At 47.1% G+C, this 25,207-nt stretch overlaps 1 long non-coding RNA gene across 2 annotated transcripts in view; it reads left to right on the forward strand.

The window, feature by feature from the left end:
- The window catches only part of LOC140454070 (uncharacterized), an 82,836-nt gene that overhangs the window by 43,825 nt on the left and 13,804 nt on the right, over positions 1-25,207 (forward strand). The window lies entirely within an intron of this gene.

Below are 25,207 nucleotides of genomic sequence, written 5' to 3' on the forward strand. Positions count from 1 at the left end.
TTTACAAACATTTCTGTAAGTTAATTTTTCACTGCCACCCAGCCCCTGACCATGTGCTGCTTATCAATATTTTCTGGAAAATCTTTAACAGTCAAGAATTCCTTTTTCCAATAAGCAAGTGTATCTTCCTTCCATTTCTGACTATCTCATTCTGCACCGTTTTCATTCCCTGTAATCCATTTTGCTCTCCCTGAAACATCAACTGTGTTTCTCCTTCCACAGATACCAGTGATAAATGCCAAATCCCTGTTGCCTGGGAGAGGGTGATGTTTGACTTTCATGTACAGCTGCAGTTTGTGTGGTGAAGGTACTCCCTCAATGTGGTTGGTTAAGAGACATTACAGAATATTCATTCAGCAACAGTAAAGATCTGAAGATAATGTCCAAATCAACAACAGTTCATATTTTTATTATCATGCTTATAATTCCACAAAAATATTATTGAGAATTTTAAACATAAGGCCAGAGACTGATGATATTAGGTCAGGTGACCAAAAGCATTGCCAAATAAGCAGGTTTTGAGGAATGTCTTAAAGGAGGAAAGCAGACCTGTGAGGTTTTAGCTGCAAATTTCAGACCTTGTTGCTTTGGCAACTGTAAAAGCAGCCACACAGGTGAAGTCATGAATTAACAGGTCATTGGGAGTCTCGAACAGAATGGGTGGTCGAGGTCTCAAAGGTTGTCTGATGCAGCGAGCTAGGGATGATCACAACCAGGAATTAAATCAAGGGTGAGAATTTTAAATTGAGGGATGTGGGCCGGATGCTGGCAGGTGAGACTAGATTGGGTTGGGATATCTGGTCAGCATGGACGGGTTGGATTGAAGGGTCTGTTTCCATGCTGTACATCTCTGTGGATCTATGTTGTTGATTATGAATAGGAGCCTTTTGATGGATCAACAAGTTTTGGTACGAGGGAGTACTTGGGCACCAGAGATTTAGTTTTTCTTGAGATTACAGGGAGGTTGAATGTGGGAAGCTGGCCAGGAATATGTTTGGATAATGAAGTCTGGAGATAACACAGAGATGGATGAAGGTGTATAAGCTGAGACAAGGGTGGAATCAGCTAGAATTAGTGATCTTGGAATGGGACTGGGCTGTCACCCTCACCTCACCTCTGGGATTCAGTTAGTTGTCAGGTTGGGAATCAGGGCGGTAACACAATCGGGAGCTGAGTGGCCCTGGTGGAGCCTAAAATGAGTGTCACTCAGCTGACTGTTGCTGAGCAGCTGCTGCTTGGTAGCCCTGTTGATGACATTTTCCATCACTTTAGTGCTGATCGAGTGTGGACTGATAGAGGGAAATTGGCTGGGTTGGATTGCCCTGTGTTTTTGTGTTGAACATGCCTGGGCAATGTTTCACATTGTCGGTAGATGCCAGTGCTGGAGTGGTACGTGACTTGGTGGGTGGCAAGTTCTGGAGCACAAGCTATCAGTATTATTGCCAGAATATTGGCAGGGCCCGTAGCCTTTGCACTATTTAACCATTTCTTGATGTTATTCAAACTGAACCAAACTGGCTTAAAACTCACATCTGTGATGTTAGAAACCACTGGAGAAGGCTAAGATGGATCATCCCACTTTACACTTCTGGCTGCAGATTGCTGCAAATGCTGTCATCTTATCTGGTGCATGGGTGTGTGAGGCCCCTCCATCAGTAAGGGTGGGGATATCTGTGATGCTTCCTCCAGTGAGTTGTTTAATTGTCCATCACCGTTCACAACTGGGTGTGGCAGAACTGCAGAGCTCCGATCTGTTCCACTGGACGTAGGATCACTTAGCTTTGCAGATTGTGCTGGAGTACAGTTCTGCTGCTGTTGATGTCCCACAGTGCCTCCGAGATACCCAGTTTGAGATCCTACATCTCTTCAAAGTCTGTCCCATTTCGAACGGTGATAGTGCCACTCAACACAATGGAGGTTTTTCCCAACTTTAGAGACTTGTGTCTCCGAAACGAATGTGTGATGGTCGCTCTTACCGATACTGTCATGGACAGATGTATCTGAAGCTGGTCAATTCATAACAATGAGATCAAGTATGTTTTTCCCTCTTGGATCCCTCACGACCCCCTGCAGACTCAGTTGAGCAGCTATGTCCTTCAGGACCTGGCCAGCTCAGTCAGTAATTCTGTTGCAGAGTTAGTCTCGATTGTGAACATTGAAATCCTGTACCCAGAGGACCTTTGACACCTTTTTACTTCCTCAGTGCTTCCTTCAGATGTTGTTCAACATGAAGGAGAACTGATCCATAAGCCAAGGGAGGATGGTACGTGGTAATCAGCAGGAGCCGTGTGACTTCCTGGTCTCCGGAGTCAATGCTGAGTACTCCCAGGGCAAATCCTCCATGTCTGTGCCACGACCTCTGCCTGGTCTGTCCTGCCGGTGGGGCAGGACATATCCAGAGATTTCAGGAGAAAGTGAAGACTGCAGATGCTGGAGATCAGAGTCAAGAGTCTGGTGCTGGAAAAGCACAGCAGGTCAGGCTGATGAAGGACTTAGTCTCGAAACATCGATTCTCCTTCTCCTCAGATGCTGCCTGACCTGTTGCGCTTTTCCATCACCACAATCTCAATATCTTGGGATGGTGATGGTGGTGTCTGGTGGTGTCTGGTGGTGTCTAAGTCTGTAAGGGTTGATTTCATGAGTATGACTATGTCAGGCTGTTCCTTGATTGGTCTGTGAGACAGCTCTCCACATTTTGGCCCCAAACTCCAGATGTTAGTCTGGAGGACATTGCACCATCGAGAGGGCTGATTCTGTGGTTGTATTAAATGGTGCCTTCTTAGATGCTCAGTGATCCACCCAGTTTCATTTCTTTGTTGAGACTTTACCGTGATTAATACAGTGAGTAGCTGGCTGGGCCACTGTCAGGTTGACAGGGTTTTTTCTGCCATTCACAATGATTCCATGGAGATCAGGAGTTTCCTAATTCCAGTTATTTTTTCTTAAATTCAGATTCCACTGTCTGCCAAGATGGGATTCGAATCAGGACTTCAGTCATTTGTTTAATATTTTGGTTAAAATTTAAAGACATTAGGTTTGTTCACTCACTTTAAATATCACTTACCCAGGTTTTGTTTCTTTGTGAAACACTGTCCATCATCCTCTCTCCGCCATCCTTCTCTCCAACAACAAGAGTTTGGAGCACATGGAGTTTATCTGTCACTAAGACTGAGATAATCCGATCTGCTGCTTCCCTCCCTCCCACTAGCCCACGGAGCCAAACTGCCTCACGTGGTGTTCCCGGTTTTTGTCCAAACCTACATCTTTCTCCAATCTCATCTCATGTCCAGCCTTATCAGAGCTCACCTTGACCCTTTACCCTAATCTCACTAAACCATAGACTTTCCAACTCTCTTTTCTCCTCCTCCACATCAGTCCCCTTCACTGATTCACAGACATTGTTCCTGTTCTGTCTTTTCTGGTTATGTCCTTCTCTCCCATTCTGTGAAAAACTGACATTTGACCTCAAGGTTGTTGGAAAATCCTGCTCCATCTCCACACTCCCTTTCCTTTCTGAATTCCATGCATTTGATGTCCGTCATGGATCTATCCTTGGCCCCTCCTGTGTCTCACCTACATACTGCCAGGAGGTGACATTGTGCAAAAGCACCGTGTTAGGTTTCACATGTACACTGACGATGCCCAGCTCTCCCTCCCCATCATCCCTCTCCATTACTCCACTGTTACTCAGTTAACGAATTGCTTACCAAATTCCCACTACTCGATTAGGTGCAGTTTCCTCCAATGAAACATTGCAATGTTTAAACCCATTGCCTTCCAAATTCCTTTCCCTTCCTGCTGAACCTCTCCCTCTCACTGGGAACTATGCAGCAGAACTAGACTCTTCACAATACTGCTGTTATATCTGACGCGAAGCTGACCTTCTGATTAGACATCTACACAATCCCAAACACCAGGAATTCCAATCTCTAAACCGTTGCTTATCTCCTCTTCACCCCAGCTCCATTTCTACTGAAACCCCTTACCCATGTCTGTGTTGACTTAAACTTGACGAATCCAAAGCAGAACCCTTCATTCTGTGACTGGCTCAGAATTTAGTTTCAGACTCCCCTCTCAGTATTTACCCTCAGAGACATCAGTATTTAATCTGTCAAACCCCTTAAGAATCTGGTGGTGTGGTCTGATTGTAGGTGGTGGAAAGGCAGAGGATGATGTGTAGTATCTGGGTGGAAGGTCAGGACTTGAGGGGGGGTGTTCTATCCTTGTTGCAGTTGGAGGTGTGGGTTTAAAAGGCAGATGTGCGGATAGTGGATGGTATTGACCACATGGGAGGTAAAATTGCAGTCCTTGAAATACGGGGCAATTTGGAATATTCTGGCTTCACTGGAACACAGCAGTAAGCATGAGACAGAGATGTTGGCCAGGGAACAGGTTCGTGTGTTAAAGTGGCAGGCATCTGGAAGATCAGGGTCTGTTTTTGCAGCAGAACATAGATCATTAGTCGCCATTTTTGGCACCTCCACTGAGATGCTGCCAGACACAGCTTCCTGTCCCCTCCATTAACAGCTATGCACCCTCCCAGCCAGATCGTAATCCACTCCTTTGTCTTTCCAAATGTTCTGGTCTCTCTTTGGGTTCTGTCCCTGCCTATTATTGACTCTTTAACCCCTATCTGCTGCAGTACAAAGATCTGCAGGTTAGTTGAATTGGCCAAGCTAAATTTCCCATAATGCTCAGGGATGTGTAGGTTAGGTGCATTAGTCAGGAGAAATGTAGAGTAATAGGGTAGTTGAATGGGTCTGGGTGGGATACTCTTCGGAGGGACGCTGTGGACCTTTTGGGCCGAATGGCCTGTTTCCACAATGTCAGGATTCTAATTTTCCCAGCTCCGGTTCTGAGGAAGGGCCACTGGACAGATTTCTGTTCCCAGATGCTGCCAGACCTGCTGAGCTTTCCCAGCACCTTCTGCTTGTTGTTCCTGATTGACACCATCCATACACCTTCTGGGTTTGATTCAGACAGGGGGAGGATCCCACCACTGACCTCACAATGGGGTCCAGCTGATTGATGGAAGCTTCGGACCAATAGGAAAGATTGGTGGGACCGGTGGACGAAGTGGAACCAGCTGGTCACCCAAACAATGGGAGTGAATAAGGGGCGTGGCCAGTGGGATGACACGTCACCAGTAACTCAGCCGATGCAGTGCCATGTGACTCTGAAGTTGGTGAATGTGGGAGACGCAAACAGGGAAGGGGAGAGTGGCCTCAGAGACAGGGAGATAATGAGTCACTTTAGACTGGGAAGTTTTAATTACCCTCTGTGCGGTTCGTAAATCTGAATTAGAAACTCTTAGTCCCGCGTTTGCAGCAGATGGGAAAATGGCTGCGGACATCAGGCAGTGACAGTTCCTGGGATATGGCTGCCATCTTTATTGGGAGCAAGGTACAGTGAGGCACATGTGCATGTCCCCTTCCTAGGATTGTGGGGGGAGAAGGTTTGAAGAGAGGCATTTACACATCAAGCACATACCAAGAGAAAAGTATGTCTTTGTATTCTTCCTGCACTGACTGTGAGTTTTGTTTTGTGAATTCATTTCATAGGATATTAAATCAGAATAATTGAGGTGGGGATCTCAAAAGCAAGTTATTAGAGTCAATGGAGTCATTAGGATCTGAATATCATTGGCATTTTACTGTGGAAGGAGAAAGGTTTGTCTATTCTGTTTGTGGGAAGATATCTCCAATATTTTTGTTAAGCAGAAAGATGTACAAATTCGTGATTGGATCACCCTTTGGGTCTGTGCTCTGTTCTGGGCCCTGGGGCTGAGGAAGAAGATATTTGCCTGAGAGGGAGCCCAGATTTATCCAAATGACACCTCGTCTCTTTGTAAGAACTCTCAGATTTAGACCCAATCACCCACTTCATGATGTTAACCTGTAAACTTCATATTTTCAATTACCTGCAAACTTCGTTTTAAAAATCCTTTTGGACTCAAATTCCAGCACCTTTTCAGGTGGAATGTTCCAGATTCTGACAACTGTCTGTTCATTCAGAAACTGCTGAGGTCCATGTTGACTCTGGGGTTACAAAGGACTGAATTGAAAGATGAGATGCTGTCCCTGAGCTCCCATTGAGATGCATTGGAACAGTACAGGAGGCTGAGGGCAGTGTAGGTGTGAGCAGATAATGAAAATGACAGGGCTACGCTGTGAGGGCTGCTTGGCTCAATGAGAGTGTTCTGGAGTTGGGTGTAAACAGAGTGGGGGGAGACAGGGAGAAGGTGAAGCTGAAACTCCGTTTTAGTTCATGCCATTCAGAAATTCACAGTCCCAATGGGAACAGCCAGTTTTTAAGTGATACCTGCGGAGTATTTGTTAACAGTTTTTAAAGTATTATTCCTGAGGGCAGTTGAGAGTTAACCCCATTGTTGTGGGTCTGGAGTCACATGTAGGTCAGACCAGGTGAGGATGACAGTTTCCTTCCTTACAGGACATTAGTGAACCAGATGGGTTTCTAACAATCAACAATAGTTTCATGGTCATCATTCGCCTTTCCATTCTAGATTGTATTGAATTCCGATGCTGCCATCAGCCATGTTGGGATTCTAACCCTAATCCTCCGAACATTGCACATGTCACTCATCTGGCAGGAATACCATTAAGCCATTGCCTTCCTTTTTAGCAATGTTTAAAAGAAAGTTCAATCATTCTACGTGTACAATGTGAGATAAAATACTGCAACGTCCATGTGTCAGACACTCAAAAAGTTCAATCAACAGAAAATTGTTTGTGGGCGAAATATTTCACTTTTTTGGGGTGTGGTTTATTACACAAAAATGAATCCAAATAAAAATCTTATCCCACGGCCATGTAATTTCTGAAGCCGGAGGGGGATGACAGAGACAGGGAGGGTGGTGAGGCTGGAGGGGGATTACAGAGACAGGGAGGGTTGTGGGGCCAGAGGGGAATGTTGTCCAAACATCACAGTGGTGTACATGGACTGCAGCATTTCAGGGAGGTGGTTAATCACCACTTTCTCCAACACAAAGGTGGCCAATAAATACTGGTCTGGGCAGCAAAGGCAACCCCCAGTGAATAAAACCAAGCAGTGACCTCTCTGAGCTGACTGGCTGTGAAGTTAAAAACCTCTCTGGAAATGGAGTGGGCAGAGAAGAGAAACAGTGACATTTCACAGCTGTCCTCAGAGAGACCTCACCCTTGGAAGTACTAAGAGCCGGGAATCAGCTCAGTGAGTTTCAGTCTCTTCAAATATCAATCTTAGTCGGTTTTATTTTATTAAATCTACAATAGTGAGCCAGGTGAGGATTTCTTTTTAATGTCTTACGGTCTCTTGATTAAATGCTTAAGGTATAAAACGGAAGCATTAAGTTATTCTCGGGCAGTATTTTTCGAGCAGTAAGACTGTGCCTTTGTCTTGGTCTGTAGATTGTTAAGGCGGAGAGATGGCCTGTTGTAGAGTGGCGTGCTGTTCCTGGCGGATGTGGGAGATTAGGGAGAGTTTCGATGACCCTGATGATGATGTCTGCAGGAAGTGTGATTGCAAATCCTGTTGGATCGCATGGATTGGTAGAGGAGTGATTAAAGGCAGTGAGGAATTGACAGGAGCCTTGGGGTGTGATAAGGGGCAGTCTCAGGATTGCAGGATTGCAGGATACTGCAGATACAGTCAGGTAGATGGGTTACCTCCAGGAAAGCTAGGAGGGGTAGGTTGGTACTGCAGGAGTCTCCTGTGGTTATCCCCATCTCAGACATACTGTTTTGGAAAATGTAGGTGGTAATAGACTTTCAGGGGAATGTAGCACTGACAGCGAAGTTATTGATACTGAGACTGGCTTCTAACATAATGTGAGGTGTATCCAGTTCCACATGATCGATGATGATAGGGGACTCTCTAGTCAGAGGCACAGTCTGCCATTTCTGCAGCTGACAGTGAGACATCAGAATGGGGTGGTGCTGCCCTGGTGCTAGTGTCAAGGATGTCTCAGAGGGAGCAGAATATTCTCAAAAGGGAAACTAACCAGTGGGAGGACATTGTACATTGGTACAAATGGCATAGGAAGGGGAAAGCATGGGGTCCTGACGAGCAGGGAGATTTGCTAGTGCCACTTGGGAGGCATTAAACCTGTGAGGGAGTCAGGGTAATCCTAACGAGGTGAGTCTGAGGCTGGTACTGTTCACCAGTCAGACTGTCAAGGCAGGCAAGAGCAAGTCACAGAATGAGGTGGGACGGACCAGTTGCACTGCATTTATTTCAGTGCAAGAGACCTGACAGGTCAGGCAGGTGGGCTCAGGGTATGGTTTGGAACATAACACTGGGATATTATAGCAATTACAGAGGCATCACTCAGGGATGGACAGGACTAACAGCTGAATGTTCCAGGGTATAGATGCTATAGCTAGGATAGAAAGGGGCCAACAGAGCAGGGAGAGAAGTGTTTTTGATTAGAGATGACATTATGGCTGGGCTTCGGGAGAATATTCCTGGTAGTACCTCCAGGCAAGTTATTTGGTTGGCACTGAGAAATAAGGAAGGGATGACTATATTACTGGGATTGTATTATAGACTCTCTACCAATAGTCAGCGGGGAATTGAGACACAATTTTTCCAGGAGACCTCAGATATCTGTAAGAATAATATGGATGCAATGATAAGGGGTTTTAACTTTACCAACATGGCCTCGGAGTGCTGTCATGTTAAGGGCTTGGATGGAAAGGTATTTGTTCAGTGTGTACGAGAATATTTCAGATTCAGTTTGTAGATGTACCTACTAGAGAAGGAACAAAACCTGACCTGTTTTCTTTATTCATTCCCGGGATGAGGCGGTCACTGGCTCGACCAGCATTTATTGCTGCGTTTACCCAGAGGGCAGTTAAGAGTCAACCACGTTGCTATAGATCTGGAGTCCAATGCAGACCAGACCAAGTAAGGATGGCATTTTCCTTCCCTAAAGGTCATGAGTGAACCACATTGGTTTTTCCAACAATTGACAATGGATTCCTTGTCGTCACTAGATTATTTTTTTCAGATATTTATTGAATTCACGTTCCAAAATCTGCCGTGATGGGATTCAAACCCGGGTCCCCAGAATGTTATCTGGGTCTCTGGATTAACTGTCTAGCAATAATTTCACTCCGTCATCGCTGCCTCTTAGAAAATGAGGCAGGGTGAGTGATTGAGGTATCAGTGGGGCAGCGCATCAGCACCAAAGATCCCACAGTATTGTGGCTCAGTGGTTAGTGCTGCTGCCTCAGCACCAGGGACCTGGGGTTGATTCCACCCTCAGGCGACTGACTGTGTTCAAGTTGGCTCATTCTCCCCAGTATTTGTGAGGGCTTCCTTCGGGTGTTCCAGTTTCCTCCCACAGTCCAAAGATGTGTAGGTTAGTTGGATGAATCATGTTAAATTTCCCATAGTATCCAGATGCAGTATATGAGGTTTTGGGATGTGCAGGCAAATCTCTGCCTGATGTGAAAAGATCCTTTTGTGGTCTTGGACACAGGTCAGAGGGAGGTGTGGCCGCACGTTTTACATTTCCCATAGCGGCAAGGGAGGGTCAAGGGTGTGGAGCGTGGGTTGGTGGGAGGGTGTGGACCAAACAAGGAAGGCGCAGAGGGAATGGTCTCTGCGGAACACAGATAGGGTTGGGGAGGGAAATATGCCTCTGGTGGTGGGGTCTGACATGAGGTAGCAGAAATAACCGAGGTTAATGGGCTGTATCTGGAGATTAGTGGGGTTGAAGGTGAAGACCGCAGGATTATATTCTTTATTGTGTTTGGAGGGGTGGGGTAAAGGCGGAGGTGGGGGAAGTGGAGGGTATGTGTTGGAGGGCATTGTTGATCAAGTCAGAGGAAAATTCCGGTCCGTGAAGTCGGCCTTTCTGGGATGTCCTGGAGTAGAATCCAAAGAGATTAAACAAATGTATCACAGACAAAAGATTAACTGGACCAGAGAATAGGACCCCTTAAAGGTCAACAAGACTGTCTATGGAACCACAGGGGGTGCGAAAGATATGCAAATATTTCACGTCATTTTTACTGGAGAAGTATATGGAAGCTCGAGAGTTTGGAGAAATAAACAGTGATAACTTGAAAAGTGTCCATGTTTTAGAGGAGGTGGTACTGGATGTCTTAAATCGCATCAAGGTGGATAAAGCCCTGGGACCTGATCAGGTGTATCCTGGAACTTTCTGGAAATCTAGGGAAGTGATTGTTGGGCCTCTCCTGAGGTATTTGTATCGTTGATAGCGACAGGTGAGGTGCCATTATTTTTAAAAAGGTGGTAAGGAGAGGCCATGGAACAAGAGAACAGTGAGCCTGAAGTCAGTGGCAGGCAAGTTGTTGGAAGGGATTCCGAGGGACAGGATATCCATCTATTTGGAAAGGTAAGGAATGATCAGGGAGAGTCAATGTGGCTTTGTACATGCACAATTGGGTCTCACTAACTTGAGTGAGTGTTTTGAAGTGACAGAGAAAATTGATTAAGCCAGGCGGTGAACATTGTTTATATGGACATTCAACAAGGTTCCACAAAGCAGACTGGTTCGCAGGGTTAGATAACATGGAATGCAGGGAGAGCAAGCCATTACAAAACTGCCTTGAAGGGAGGAGACAGAGGATGATGGAGGGTTGCTTTGCGGACTGGAGGCCTGTGAGCAGCAATGTGCTGCAAGGATGGATATTGGGCCCTTACATAAATGACTTGGATGTGAATATATGAGGTATGGTCAGTAGGTTTACAGAAGACACCAAAATTGGAGGTGTAGTGGACAGTGAAGAAGGTTAGTTCAGAATACAACAGGATCTTGATCAGATGGGCCAGTGGAGCAAGGAATGGCAGACGGAGTTCAATTTAGATAAATGTGAGCTGTTGTATTTTGGAAAGGCAAATCAGGGCAGGACTTATACACTTAACGGTAAAGTCCTGGGGAACGTTACTGAACAAAGGGACCTTGGAATGAAGGTTCATCGTTCCTTGAAAATAGAGTCACAGGTAGGCGGGGGAGTGGATGCAGCATTTGGTACGCTCCCCGGTTTTGGTCAATGTATTGAATGCAGCTGTTGTCATATTATGGCTGTACAGAATACTGATTAAGGCCCTTCTGGAATTCTGTCTTCAGTTCCAATCTCCCAATCACAACATTTAAAAAGGTTCCAACTGGGTACATGAATAGGAAGGGTTTTGATGGATACAGGCCAATAGCTGGTAAATGGGAATCCATTAGTTTAGGATTCCTTGTTGGCACGGACGAATTGGACTGAAGGTCTGTTTCTTTGATCTTAATAAATTAAGATGCATTCCTCTATTTTGCGGAGAGCTAGCTGAAGCACAGATAATTATCCTTGGAGCTGAGAAGGTGAAGCAGTGATTTCGACCCGGTGCAGATTTGGTTCCAAGGTCTTCAATTTGCAGAGAGAGAGAGAGGAATTGTTAACACTGTCACAATTTTTAGGAACTACTTTCAAGTAATTGGCAAATAATACAAGGTGAAAATGTGAACACTATTTTCCTCAGTAAGTTCTGAGCATCTGGAACAGTCTGAATGTCACAGATTCAGCAGGTATTCTGAAACAGAGGGGGGGGGGGAGGGATAAAAGGAGTAAAGGATAGGTGGGGATAGAATGAGAAGAACAGTTGGATAAAGGAGTGGATAACAATCTGGCTGGGGGAGGGTGATTAGCTGTTAATGGAGACTGTTAGTGGCGAACCATAGGTAGTGTGTAATGGCAGGCTGTGAGAACGAGGACTGGTGTGTGGGGTAGGGGGGCTAGGACATGAGGTTGTTAACTTATGGTTAGTCACTAACTGTCTCCATTGTAAGCTTTTTTTTATTTCAAAAATATACTTTATTCATAAATGATTTGATGGTCTGTACATTTGATCATACCATACATATGTCCACATTTACGAACACAGTTTCGAACTTATCCTTGTCATTTACAATACTGTGCATTTTTCCATCTTGTACATATACATATATTTGGCTGAGGCATCAGCAGAGCCCAAAAAAACGTCCGCATGGGCCCCCTGATCTTCTTTAGGCAGGCCGATCTTACACGGTGGTCTTTCCCCACCGCGCCTTGGCGGCAGCTGCCCCAAGCTTCAGCGCGTCCCTCAGCACGTAGTCTTGGACCTTGGAATGTGCCAGTCTGCAACACTCGGTCGGGGTCAACTCCTTCAGCTGGAAGATCAACAGGTTTCGGACCGCCCAGAGAGCGTCCTTCACTGAGTTGATGATCCTCCAGGCGCAGTTAATGTTCGTCTCGGTGTGAGTCCCGGGGAACAGGCCGTAGAGCACGGAGTCCCGCGTCATGGCGCTGCTCGGGACGAACCTCGACAAGCACCACTGCATTCCTCTCCAGACTTCCTCTGCATAGGCACATTCCAGAAGGAGGTGTGTGACAGTCTCGTCCCCACTGCAGCCACTTCGAGGGTAGCGTGCGGTGCGGCAGAGAGTCCGGGCGTGCATAAAGGATCTCACAGGCAGAGCCCTTCTCACCACCAGCCAAGCCACGTCTTGGTGCTTGTTGGAAAGTTCTGGCGATGAGGCATTCTGCCAAATGGCTTTGACAGTCTGCTCAGGGAACCGCTCGACAGGATCCGCCCTCTCCTTTTCCCGAAGGGTCTCAAGGATGCTACGTGCTGACCACTTCCTGATGGACTTGTGGTCAAAGGTGTTTTTCCTCATAAATTTCTCCACGAAGGACAGGTGATACGGAACGGTCCAACTACTCGGAGCGTTCCGCGGCAGCGAGGCCAGGCCCATCCTTCGCAACACCGGGGACAGGTAGAACCTCAGTACGTAGTGACACTTGGTGTTTGCGTACCGGGGATCCACGCACAGCTTGATGCAGCCACACACTAAGGTGGCCATCAGGGTGAGAGTGGCATTGGGTGTGTTTTTTCCCCCATTGCACCGGTCTTTGTACATAGAGTCTCTTCGGACCTGGTCCATCTTTGATCTCCAAATGAATTGGAAGATGGCCCGGGTGACTGCGGCGGCACAGGTCCTGGGGATAGGCCAGACCTGTGCCACATATAGCAACACTGAGAGTACCTCACACCTGATGACCAGGTTTTTTCCCACGATGGAGAGCGACCGTTGCCCCCATCTGCCTAGTTTCTGTCTCATCTTCCTGATCCGCTCCTCCCAGGTCTTGGTGCACGCCCCAGCCCCCCCGAACCAAATACCCAGCACCTTCAGGTGGTCAGTCCTGACGGTGAAGGGGATAGAGGATTGGTCGGCCCAGTTCCCGAAGAGCATGGCCTCGCTCTTGCCTCGGTTTACCTTGGCCCCCGAGGCCCGTTCGAACTGGTCACAGATGCACACGAGTCTGTGCACTGACAGCGGATCCGAGCAGAAAACAGCGACGTCATCCATGTACAGAGAGGCCTTAACCTGCAGGCCCCCGCTGCCAGGAATAGTCACCCCTCTCAGGCTTGCAACCTTCCTGATGGATTCGGCAAATGGCTCTATGCAACACACAAACAAGGCGGGTGAGAGGGGGCATCCCTGTCTGACTCCAGATCTTACAGGGAAGCTATCTGATTCCCACCCATTGATTGAGACTGCACTGACAATGTTGGTGTAGAGCAGTCTGATCCAATTTCCGATTCCCTCCCCAAAGCCCATTTTGGAGAGGACATCCCTCATATATGTATGCGATATCCTGTCAAAGGCTTTCTCCTGGTCCAGGCTGATGAGGCAGGTGTCCACCCCCCTGTCCTGCACATAGGCGATCGTATCCCTGAGGAGTGCGAGACTCTCAGAGATCTTCCTGCCCGGTACAGCACAGGTTTGGTCCGGGTGGATCACCGATCCCAGAGCAGACCTGACCCGGTTGGCAATGACCTTTGACAAGGTTTTGTAGTCTGCATTTAACAGTGAGATTGGTCTCCAATTTCTAATTTCCTCCCTCTCCCCCTTCCGCTTGTAGATGAGGGTGATGATGCCTTTCCTCATGGATTCACTCATGGTACCTGCCCGAAGCATACTGACATACACCTCCAACAGGTCCTGGCCGATCAAGTCCCAAAGAGCGGAAAAAACCTCGACTGGTAAGCCGTCGCTTCCAGAGTTTTATTCTTTTCGAAGGACTCGAGGGCCTTGGTCAGCTCATCCAGAGATAGCGGCTGGTCCAGCCTCTCTCGTGTTCCGTCGTCTAGGACCTCCGTGATAGAGGACAGGAACGACTGGGAGGCCGCGCTGTCGGTCGGCTTCGAGTCATACAGGCTGGCATAGAAGGATTTACTGATCCTCATGACGTCAGCCTGAGATGACGTTACCGAGCCATCTTCTTCCTTCAGGCTGCTGAGCATGGAGCTCTCTTTGTGCACCTTCTGGAAGAAGAAACGTGAGCACGTCTCGGCCTGCTCCACCGAGCGGACCCTGGACCGGAAGATTATCCTGGAGGCCTCCGAGGCAAAGAGCGAGGCTTGCTGGCCCTTCACCTCCTTGAGGTCCTCCGTGACATCGACCCCCATCGTCTGCAGCAGGAGCAGGTTCTGCATACTTTCCTGGAGCTGGGACAGTTTTCCCCGCCTCTCTCTCGCCTCCTGGACACCTTTGAGGATAAAGAACCTCTTGATGTTCCCTTTTACCGTTTCCCACCAGTCCGCTGGAGACTCAAAGAGGGGCTTCACGGTTCTCCAACCTGCGTAATCCCTCTTGAGCTCTTCGATGTTTCCCGGGGTCAACAGCTTAGTGTTCAGTTTCCACGTTCCCTTGCCCACCCGCTGTTCGTCCTGTAGGTGACAGTCGGCCAGCAGGAGGCAGTGGTCAGAGAAGAACACCGGCTTGATGTCGGTGGATCTGACCGAGAGCGTTCGGGACACAAACAGGTAATCTATCCTTGAGCGGATAGACCCGTCTGCCCGTGACCAGGTGTATCTACGCTGCGCTCCATCTGCAGGGGTGCTGAAGACGTCGTGCAGCTTGGCGTCTTTGACCGTTTCCATCAGGGCCCTGGACGTAGCGTCCGGTTTACTGACCCCCCCGCCGGATCGTCCATCTGCATCAATGATGCAGTTGAAGTCTCCGGCCAGAATGACCGGCCTGGACGTAGCCAGCAGCAGTGGAAGCTGTTGCAGGACGGCCAACCGTTCAGTCTTACCCACTGGGGCGTACACGTTGATTAGTCTCACGGGAGCGTTTCTGTATTTAACGTCCGCAACGAGGAGGCGTCCGCCCACCACCTCCTTAACCTCGGAGATGGTGAAGTTGCCTCCCCGCAACAGGATACCCAGGCCGGAGGCGCGGCTATCGTTGCCCCCCGACCACACTGACGGCCCATGCGCCCACAAGCTCGACCATCTCCTGTAACTGCTGAGGTGCGGTATCCCACACTCCTGCAGAAACAGGACATCGGCTTTGACGTGGGCCAGGAAGGCCAGCGTTGAAACACATCGCGTAGCCGATTTGATGCTACGCACATTTATGCTGGCAATTTTAAACCCCATTTTACCAGTTTACGGGGTTACCAGTGTCCATTTTCTTCTGGTCTTGCTCCAGTGGGGTAGCTGCGTGCATCTCCGTGGTGACGGCAAACTGCTGGACCTTCCCAGGGCTGAGGTAGTTGTCCAGCTCCACGCTGGAGTCATGTCCCCGCTCTGGTGTCATCGTGTCGGACCCAGGGTCCTCATCGCCCCGTTCTCCATCTGACAGCAGGGCTGTCACTGGCACGCTGCTCCCAGTTACCTGGAGCTGTGTGCCGGTAGGTACCCCTTGGTTCTCACCGGGTAGGGGGAGGCCTTCACCCATCCCCTCAGAGGGATCGTCTTTTCCTTCTTGGGCGGTGCTGCCCTCCTTTCTCCCCACGGCGCTCTGCCTCTTCCTCCGGAGGCGACCCTTCTTGCGCCCGTCCTCACCCTCGGAGGAGCTGCCTGTATCCTCCTCTTGGAGGTGTCTCTTCCCCCTTCGCTTGGTGGCTTTGGGGCCCTCAAGAGGTTTCCTCTTCCTGTTTTTGACGATAATCCACTGCTCTGCCTCCTTTGATCCCTCCTCTTCCATTTCCTCCGTCTGTCTTGCAGGAGCTTGGGTTGGCTGCTGCATCTCCCCGCTGTCTGCCGCCTGCTCCTCTACAACCTTCCCTTCCTTCTGGGTGCCTCCAGGCACCGTTCCTTTGCTGATTCGCGGTACCTCGCTGGACTTTGTCGGTCTGCGGCTATTGTTGCCACCTCCAGCGCCCCCCCCCCTCCCCCCGTCTTGGGCAGGTCTTGTACATATGGCCCGCCTCTCCACACAGGTTGCAGCTCTTTTCTTCCTGACAGTCCTTAGTCAAGTGACCCTCCTGTTTGCAGTTCCTGCAGATGGTCACTTTGCAATCCACCGCCACGTGTCCCGACTTCCCGCAGGTTCGGCACACTTTCGGCTGCCCTGCATATGTCAGGTAGCCTCTGCTCCCTCCGATTGCGAAGCTCGAGGGTGGGTGGAGGATGTTCCCACTGTCATCGGCCCTCAGAGTTACCTTGACCTGCCTCTTACTGGTCCAGATCCCAAAGGGGTCGATCACATCAGTGGCTTCTCCCTCAACTTGGATGTACCTTCCCAGGAAGGTCAGGACATCAGCCGCTGGAACATAGGGGTTGTACATATGGATTGGAACAACCCGATTCCTCTGTGCAGGAAGCACACACAATGGGGTCGCTGACAAGATGGAAAACAGCAGCTCCCCTTCCTTCTCCTTGAAGACCTTCAGGAACTGTTCGCACTGCTTCACGCTTCTGAAGGTCACATCAAAGTAGCCTGCGCCAGGGAAATCTGCAGCTGCAAAGCCGCAACACTCCAGCAGAACTTTCTTCACAAACACCGTCCGATCCACTGGTGTGTGCTCCTCCTCCTTCTTCACAGTCACCCTGACTGTGTTTCGAACCCCCTGGCCCGGGCAGCGAGTGGCTGCTGAGGCCATAGCTCAGAGGTTGGCTGGTCCCTGAATTGGCGTTAGGCCGAAGCCAGCATAAAGATCCACCAAGAGCAGGTCAGCACAACCAAACGATCCTTCAACGTCCAATCACGATCCAGCGATGATCTCTTCACTAGCTCTGATGACTCGCAACTCGACACCTGTCCTGATAAGAACAGACACTTGATCTTAGCCAAAAGGCCGAGAAGCGATATGCTGTTGCCCACCTATATCACTCCCGATTGGAGCTGCCGAGGACACAAACCTTTGGAATATCCTCCCTAACCCCCTCTGTCCGCCTTTAAGATGTAATTAAAAATTGTTCTCTTTAATCAACTCTTTCCATCATTCGTGAAACATTTTAGGAGATTTGTCAATGTGATAGGCTCCATGCAATATAGGTAGTTGTTGTTATTGTCTGATATCAGGAGAAACAGGGATGAGCAGCTGCTGTCAATCACCCGGACTCCTGTATGATCGGGAGCACGTGCTGTAGGAGGGGAGACGAGTACACGGGCGCAGTGCTGGCCAACAATGGGAGTATGTGCAGTATAGGTCAGTGCCTGGGAAGGAGGCTGTGGGTGTGAGGGATTAATCTATCATTAGCAGCTTCATCCCTCTGGGAGCAGGACCCAGGGGAATGGCCCTTCTCTTGCTACCCTGACATGTGATCAGACTATCAGTGGGGCAGCGTTTTGCAGAAAGTTATCAGAACTCTTTTGTGAAGATTCAGGCTTCTTGTGGAAAGGGACAAGGATGGACCTGCAATTCTAATTCTAATTTGGCTCATTTTAGTCAGATGGGTTTTGGCCAGAGTGTGCAGGAAGCAGTGTATGCAGGATGGTTCTCATCAGGAGCTAGGAAACTGAATTTGAAGAGAGTGTGTGTGAGAACTGGGTGTGGAGGAAAGGAGTGGGGGGATTGGTTTGGATTTCAGTTCACAGAAGAGAGAAATTGTGAGACTGAAGTTTAAAGCTTTGGGGGAACAAGGAAACTACAGTTTAATACAACAATTGTCTTATGAATTTCCATCCTGTATTAACAGTGGTATCTTGTGTGCTCTGTTGTATGGTACTGAAAGGGTGGATTTGCGGATGAGAAATACAAATTGAACTTCATGTTCCGATCTGATAGTTACTTGATCCGTGCCGATCTGAATATCATTGGCCTTTTCATCTGGAAGGAAAGGTGTGCATTCTGTCCGTGGGCGAATATTTCAAATCTCAGTGTGACTGCAAAAGTACTGAGACACAGCCAAGTCCATGTCAGCGTGGTGAGTGTGGAGAGAGATTTCATTTGTTTTTGAAAGTCTGGAAAATCATGGCACATTTCCCAGGAACAATTAATCCACAACTTTGTTTTGTAGAAGGACAAGTCTTTAATTAACCATACAACCAGAAAGACACAAGGATACCTGCACCATGGGGAACACTATGAAAACGGGATTGTTGTAAAGGAGTTCATTCTCGATCATGGATTGTAATCCATTGACATTGTCCCGTCGGTTCCAGCCCCGCAGGGAAACACTGGAAATATGATGGATGTAATGGAGGTTTCAGTTATTAAACTGTAAAAAGTGCAGAACAATTTACAAGGATGTTGCCAGGGCTCAGGGGTCTGAGTTATAGGGACAGGTTGGACAAGTGAGGATTTTATGTTTAGAGTAGAGGAAACTGAGGGGGTTCTTTTCTAGAAGTGTATAAGACCATGAGAGGCATGGATAAGGTGAATGCACTCAGTCTTTTTCCCAGGAACTCGAGGATTGGACGGCTTGATTGGATCAGTTTAAGGTTAGAGGAGAAAGAATAAAAGGGAAGCTGAGGGGCAACTGTTTTACACAGAGGGTGGTATGTATATGGAAGGAGCTGCCAGTGGAGGTGGTTCAGGCAGGAACACTCACAACAGGTAAAAGACATTTGGACAAATACATGGATAGGAAAGGGTCAGAAGCAAATGGGCCAAGTGCAGGGAAATGGGGTTAGCGTGGATGGACATTCTGGTCGGTATGGGCCAGTTTGGGCCAAAGGGCCTGTCTCTGCTGTCAGACTCGATGACTGTAAGTGTATTTGCTCTTTCTCCCACTAACTCTGTTGGTATCCTGGGATGTATTCCATCGGGGCAAGGAGACTTGTTTACCTTTAGCTCCATTAACTTGCCCAGCTCTAACTCTATCGTGATAATGGGTGTTTCTTGGTCCTCACCTTCCTCAGTCTCCTTATCAATTACTGGCATGTTCTTCGTATCCTCCATTGTGAAGACTGACTGCTGTGTACTCATATTCCTGAACCCGGCTGGATAGGAATAACTGGGCACAGAACTCTGAGAGGTCTTCTTTCAGTATTTATTGATGAAACATGGCAGTTACCTGTGTAGTGTACATGCAGAACACCTCCAGGCAGCATCAGGGAACCTCCCACCTGTCCGATGTGCCGCTCCCACTCTTATACCTTAGTGGTTTGGGACTTAGAATAGAGACTGTCTCTCAGTATTATCTCCATGGCAACGGCAGTTAGAAAGTCTAATTCAGTTCAGCACTTTGTGGTTAAACCACACACCCCTCCCCCACGCCCCTGTGGCTCCCTCAAGTATCTGACAGGCAGTTCAGTTTCCGTGGGGCTGTCTATCGGGATTCTGATGTGGAGGAGCCGATGGTGGGGTGGGGTGGACAAAGTTAAAAACCACACATCACCAGGTTATAATCCAACAGGATTATTTGGAAGTACAAGCTTTTGGAGTGTGCTGTGATTTTTAAATTGCTCAGGATTATCTCTATGGTAACAGTTAAGTGCTTCAACAATTCCAGAGGCCATATATTCCCCACACAATAGGTTCCCCTCTAGCACTGTAAACTGCTGTTCTGGCCCTGGGGATAGCTACTCATCACTTTTCTCCCCCAATCCCATCTCGCTTTCTGTTGATCTTTAAAGTTTTTCTAATCTCCTCGTTTCTCCTTGGTCTTTGCCAATCTGTGTGCATTCTATTCCAGTTTGATCGACTCCCTTATTTCCTGAGCCACCCACGGCAGATTATTCCTTTTCCTACAGTCCTTCCTTTTCCCTGATCGGTAATTTTGCTGAGCACTTCAAAAAATTGCTTTGATATTCCCGCACTGTCCGTCAACTGTCCCACCCTAAACTCTTTGTTTCCAGTCTACATTAGCCAACTCCTGCCTCATCCTATTGTAGTCTCCTTTTGTTTAAGCACAGGATCTTGGGATTGGATTTAATCTTCCAACTTTCCATCTTTGTTCTAAGGTCAACCAGATTTATCAGAATTCTTTTATCAGATTACGAGGTGAGGCGATGTTTCCTGGGTGTATTGGTTTTCATTGTCAGTGACCTTGGCTTTGTAATAAAGTACAGGATGGATATTCACAACAGCGTACTCTGGACGCTGCAAATCTAAAATCATAAATCACTGTCTCCCCTCAGTTTAAAATTGCAAAATCATTATCTCCTACATGCTTCCTCACTATCTAAGATTGGAATGCTAATCCACCTGACTATCTGTCATTTTCCGAAAATCTCCTTTGGTGAAGGTGATGATTTTTGGATTCAGCTTTCCCGTTATTACCGCCTCTCCAAGGACACCCTGCTTTATCCTCAATCATAGAATAGCCTTTATCCTCAATCATAGAATAGAATCCCAACTGTGTGGCAGGAGAGCATTGGCCCATCAAACCCCACCAACCATCTAAAGAACATCCCACTTGGAGCACTCTTATCCTTGTAACACTGCATTTCCCATGGCTGATCCACTGAGTCTGCACAATTATGGAGACTGTGGACAAGTCCACACCGACCCGCCAAAGCGCAACCCACCCATACCCCTACATTTACCCCTTACCTAACACTACGGGCACCCACAGAAACACAAAAGGCAGCATGTGTACCTGAGTTGAATGAACCTGCACTTAGGAAAATTTTAGAACAATCACAACTAGTTAGAATTACAGAATCCCTTAAGTGCACAAAGGGACTATTCGGTCCATCGAGTCTGCAATGTCCTGCTGTCCCACCCTACCTCCATAACCCCACATTTAGCATGGCTAACCCACCTAACCTACAAACTACAGGCCATGTTAGCACGGCCAATCCACCAAACTGGCACATCTGTGGGAGGGTCACATCTTATTAGCATGTTGTTTTTTTCTGAACAACATTTCCCTTCCCATTTTTGCATTAAATTCTTGAAGTGCAAAACACATTGGGGTAGTTTTGAAAATTGCTTGCACAAAGTGTTTCAGAATTTAGGATTTGAAGAAATTAAATAGTTAAAGAGTCTATATAACAAATAGTTGATATTGTTAGTAATCCTCATGTAGAGTCATGTTGAATTCCTGATATGCCCGTAACCCTGTTATTGATGCTCTGCTTGTTTTACAAGGTAGAGTACTTGTAGAAACCATGCAACATGCTGTAACTCAATATCAATGTGGAGGGCAAGGAAATGATTGTCTGTTAATATAAGCATTTAATTTGACTGTTGAAGTTTGTATCGTTGTCTTCATTGATCAATTATAAATCCTCCAGAATTCTGACAGGTAACATGGTTGTGCTCACTCCAGTGTTCACTTTGTGAATGCGCTGTTTTTCTTTGGGTATATGAAGTCAATACCAGTAAAAACATTCAACTATTTGATTTCATTCATTCATTGTTTCAAATTCATAATGTGGAAAGCCTGTTTGAATTCCAGTTGAAGACATTTCCACTTTGAGTTTGCGGCACGGTGGCACAGTGGTTAGCACTGCTGCCTCACAGCGCCGGAGACCCGGGTTCAATTCCCGCCTCAGGCGACTGACTGTGTGGAGTTTGCACGTTCTCCCTGTGTCTGCGTGGGTTTCCTCCCACAGTCCAAAGATGTGCAGGTCAGGTGAATTGGCCATGCTAAATTGCCCGTAGTGTTAGGTAAGGGGTAGATGTAAATGTAGGGGTATGGGTGGCTTACTCTTCGGCGGGGCGGTGTGGACTTGTTGGGCCGAAGGGCCTGTTTCCACACTGTAAGTAATCTAATCTAATCTAATCTAATTATGTCTAAGTGCTCAGGATTGTGGATGAAGGCTGACAAATACTTGAGTCTGACAAAAATCCTCTTTTTTTTTCAAAATAAAATCTGGGGGAAATTGCAGCCAGATAGTTTTCCAATTATCTCATGAGAAGAGATTTCAAAACTCGTGCCCCTGACCCAGGGGGTGCAGTGAAGTCACAAAAGGTCTGGGAACCATCAGAAATGTAACCAGTTGTGAGCAAGGTGAGAGTGAGACAAGGACAAAAAGACAGTCTGTCACACAGGGGAAGGCAGGAGAGATTAAACAGCAGAAATGGTAGTCCCTCAAGGCCATGGGGAATGGAGTTAGGGCTGGGAAAGAAACCAGGAAACAAGGTGAGCAGCTGTCAAAGAAATACATTGAAAAAACAGATTATAACAACATAGAGGGCAGAGTACACAGTCTGAAATTGTTGTTCTCATTGGTGAGTACAGAACGCTGTAAAGCCTGGGTCATTCTATTACAGCCAACACATGCAGGATGGGCCAAGTGGCCTCGATCTGTGCTGTAACTTTCTGATAAATTTATTCTGACATTTGGAATTCAGGTCGGATGATGATCATAAATTCTCAAATTGGACTTGAGTTTAATATTCTGGAGAAATGTTAAATCAATCACAATGATCCCATTCTGCAGACTTTAGTCCGCAGCCCTGCATGTTCCAGCATCTCCGTTACATCCATGTCCTTTTTATTCTAATGTGATGCTGGTTACTGCCTCTGCCACCCCATCAATGAGTTCCTGCTCCCCACCATCTCTGAGTGAAATGAATTCTCCCCTCCCCTTCTTTCTGGGAATTAGTTTCAATCTAAATCCTCCAGTTTCTGACCTCTCAGTTAATGAATAGCTCCTTCCTATCCACTCGATCTGGATTCCTCAGCATTTTATCACTTCAATTAAATCTCAGGTAATCCTCCTCGGAAATCATCCACAGCCTATCCAACCTTTGCTCAGAGCAGAAATTTTCCAATTGTAGAAATATTCTGATCAATCTCCTGTGTACCCTCTCTGGTGTGATCACATTAACCCTGGAATAAGGGGATCAGAAATGTGTGCAGTACTTTAACCGCAGTCAAACAAGTGTTCCTGTCATTTCCCATGTCACCTCCGTGTTCCTGTGGTTGTCGCTCACACAAGAGTGTCCTGGTTTTCCACGTGGAACTGGATGTGCACTCCATGGGGCTGGGATTCCCTACCATGTGTTTATTTGTTAACTAATCCTAAATTAATTTCAGATTAAAACAAGATTAGCAGCTACCTACCAATCAATTTTTTCCGTTATACTCAAGTCACCTTACTTTTTAAAATCTCTTTAAAATTATTACTATCTAAACACAACAGGCTTTAAGTTGCTGATCAAGTATTCAGATGTCTCCATGGTTACAATCACTTGAAGATTATCTTTACCTTCAGCTACATTTGATGAATTGAACACTGATTGTAAATATATGAATATCAAACGGACTAGAGTTTTATGGTAATTAATCCAGTCTGACATTCTTGTTGGTTGATATCTTGAAGAGAACTGTCCTCAGAACTCCAGCTGCGCTCTGACTTCATTCACAACTGGATTTGGTTGGACTGCAGATCTTAGATCTGTTCTGTTGTTTCCCGGATTGTTTTGCCTGTCTATCACTTGCTGCTTATGCTGTTTGGAACGCAAGTAATCCTCTTTGGGAACTTCATCAGGTTAACACCTCATTGTTAGGTATTCATGCTGCTGTTACTGACATGCCCTCCTGAATTCTCTCAGTTGAATGAGGATTGATCCTCTGGTTTGATGGTAAGAGGCAAGTTGGGGGCATGCGGGGCTGTGATTCTGTAAGTTTTGTTGGAGTACAATTCTACTGTTGTTGGAAGGAAAGAGCTAAACTCTTGCACTGTAAGACGTATATGCAAGAAGCTACATGCAGTGTCATGAACACTGATAGGCCAAGACATGAAATACGAGCCACACTGTACAATGATGCAGGATCACAACTGCAGCAAGGGGAGATTAAGATCCAACTTGACATCGGAGTTGGGAAAGAAGCAGCTGATCAGATTGTCTTATTCATCGTCACAAAGAGACTCTGTGAGATTATTGTACTGTTGGGGGTGAGGATGGAGGAGGTCGGGGAGATGGAGAGCCCTTCAAAAGAAACTAATCTGCCTGAGAGTTATGGGATCGACTTGATTGCCATGCATTTAAAGCCCCAGGTAGTGTTCTGGAGACCAGGGATCAAAGCTTGCTGCAGCAGATGGGGGGGAATTTAAATTCAATAAAAAAAGCTCTGGAATTTAAGAGTCTAATGATGACCATTAATCGATTGTCAGAAAAACCCATCTGGTTCAGTAATGCCCTTTCAGGAAGGAAGCTGCCATCCTTCCCTGGTCTGGCCTACATTGTGACCTCAGACCCACAGCAATGTGGTTGACTCTTACCTGACCTCTGGGCAATTAGGGATGGGCAGTAAGTGCTGCCGGGCCAGTGACATCCTCATCCTGTGAATGAATAAAGGAAAATAAAAGTCTCGACCCAGTGTGAATCTGCATGTTCAACGATGTTGTGAACATTTCCAAAAGTAAGTTCTCTATATGCAAAACTTTATGAACTGCCAAAACCATTGTTCATTACTTGGTGTGAACAAGAGAAAAGAAATCCTTCAACTTGTGGTTATGAGTAAATTCACTGGTGTCTCAGCAGGATGGATGCCTGAGAGAATCCCTTCCCCCTCACACACACACAGAGCAGGTGAACAGCTTCTCCCCAGTCTGACTGGTTTGGCCAGTTTCCAGGTGGGATGGGTAAAGAATTCCCTTCTGACATTCCCCACATTTCCAGAGTCAATCCCTCGTGTGGCTGCACTGGTGTTTTGCCATTTCAGATAAATGCTGGCAGACTGTTATATACACCGTTACACCACCCCCCCCCCCCCCCCCCATCCCCCACGACCCCCAGAACCCAGTATAAAGCAGTAAACATTATCTCTTGCTGTGGAGGGACAGCCTGTATTGGTCTGAGTAGGAACACTGAGCAGATTTACCTTAATGAAAATTTAATCGGTGATCAAAGCAAGTTAAGCAAGTCCAAATAAAATGCATTCTAGCACAGAAAGAGGCCCATCAAATCCAAGCTGGCTCTCTGTCACAGAATCCAACATTCTCATTCCCCATCCGTCCCCAAACTCTGCGATTTTATTTCCTTCAGATCTGATATAAATGTTTTTTATCAATCATTCATCTTCTCTGCCTGCACCACCATAATAGGCAGCATGTTCTCCATATTTCCAGCCAATA

This window comes from Chiloscyllium punctatum, chromosome 28 (assembly GCF_047496795.1).
Source record: "Chiloscyllium punctatum isolate Juve2018m chromosome 28, sChiPun1.3, whole genome shotgun sequence".
Classification (NCBI taxonomy): Eukaryota; Metazoa; Chordata; class Chondrichthyes; order Orectolobiformes; family Hemiscylliidae; genus Chiloscyllium; species Chiloscyllium punctatum.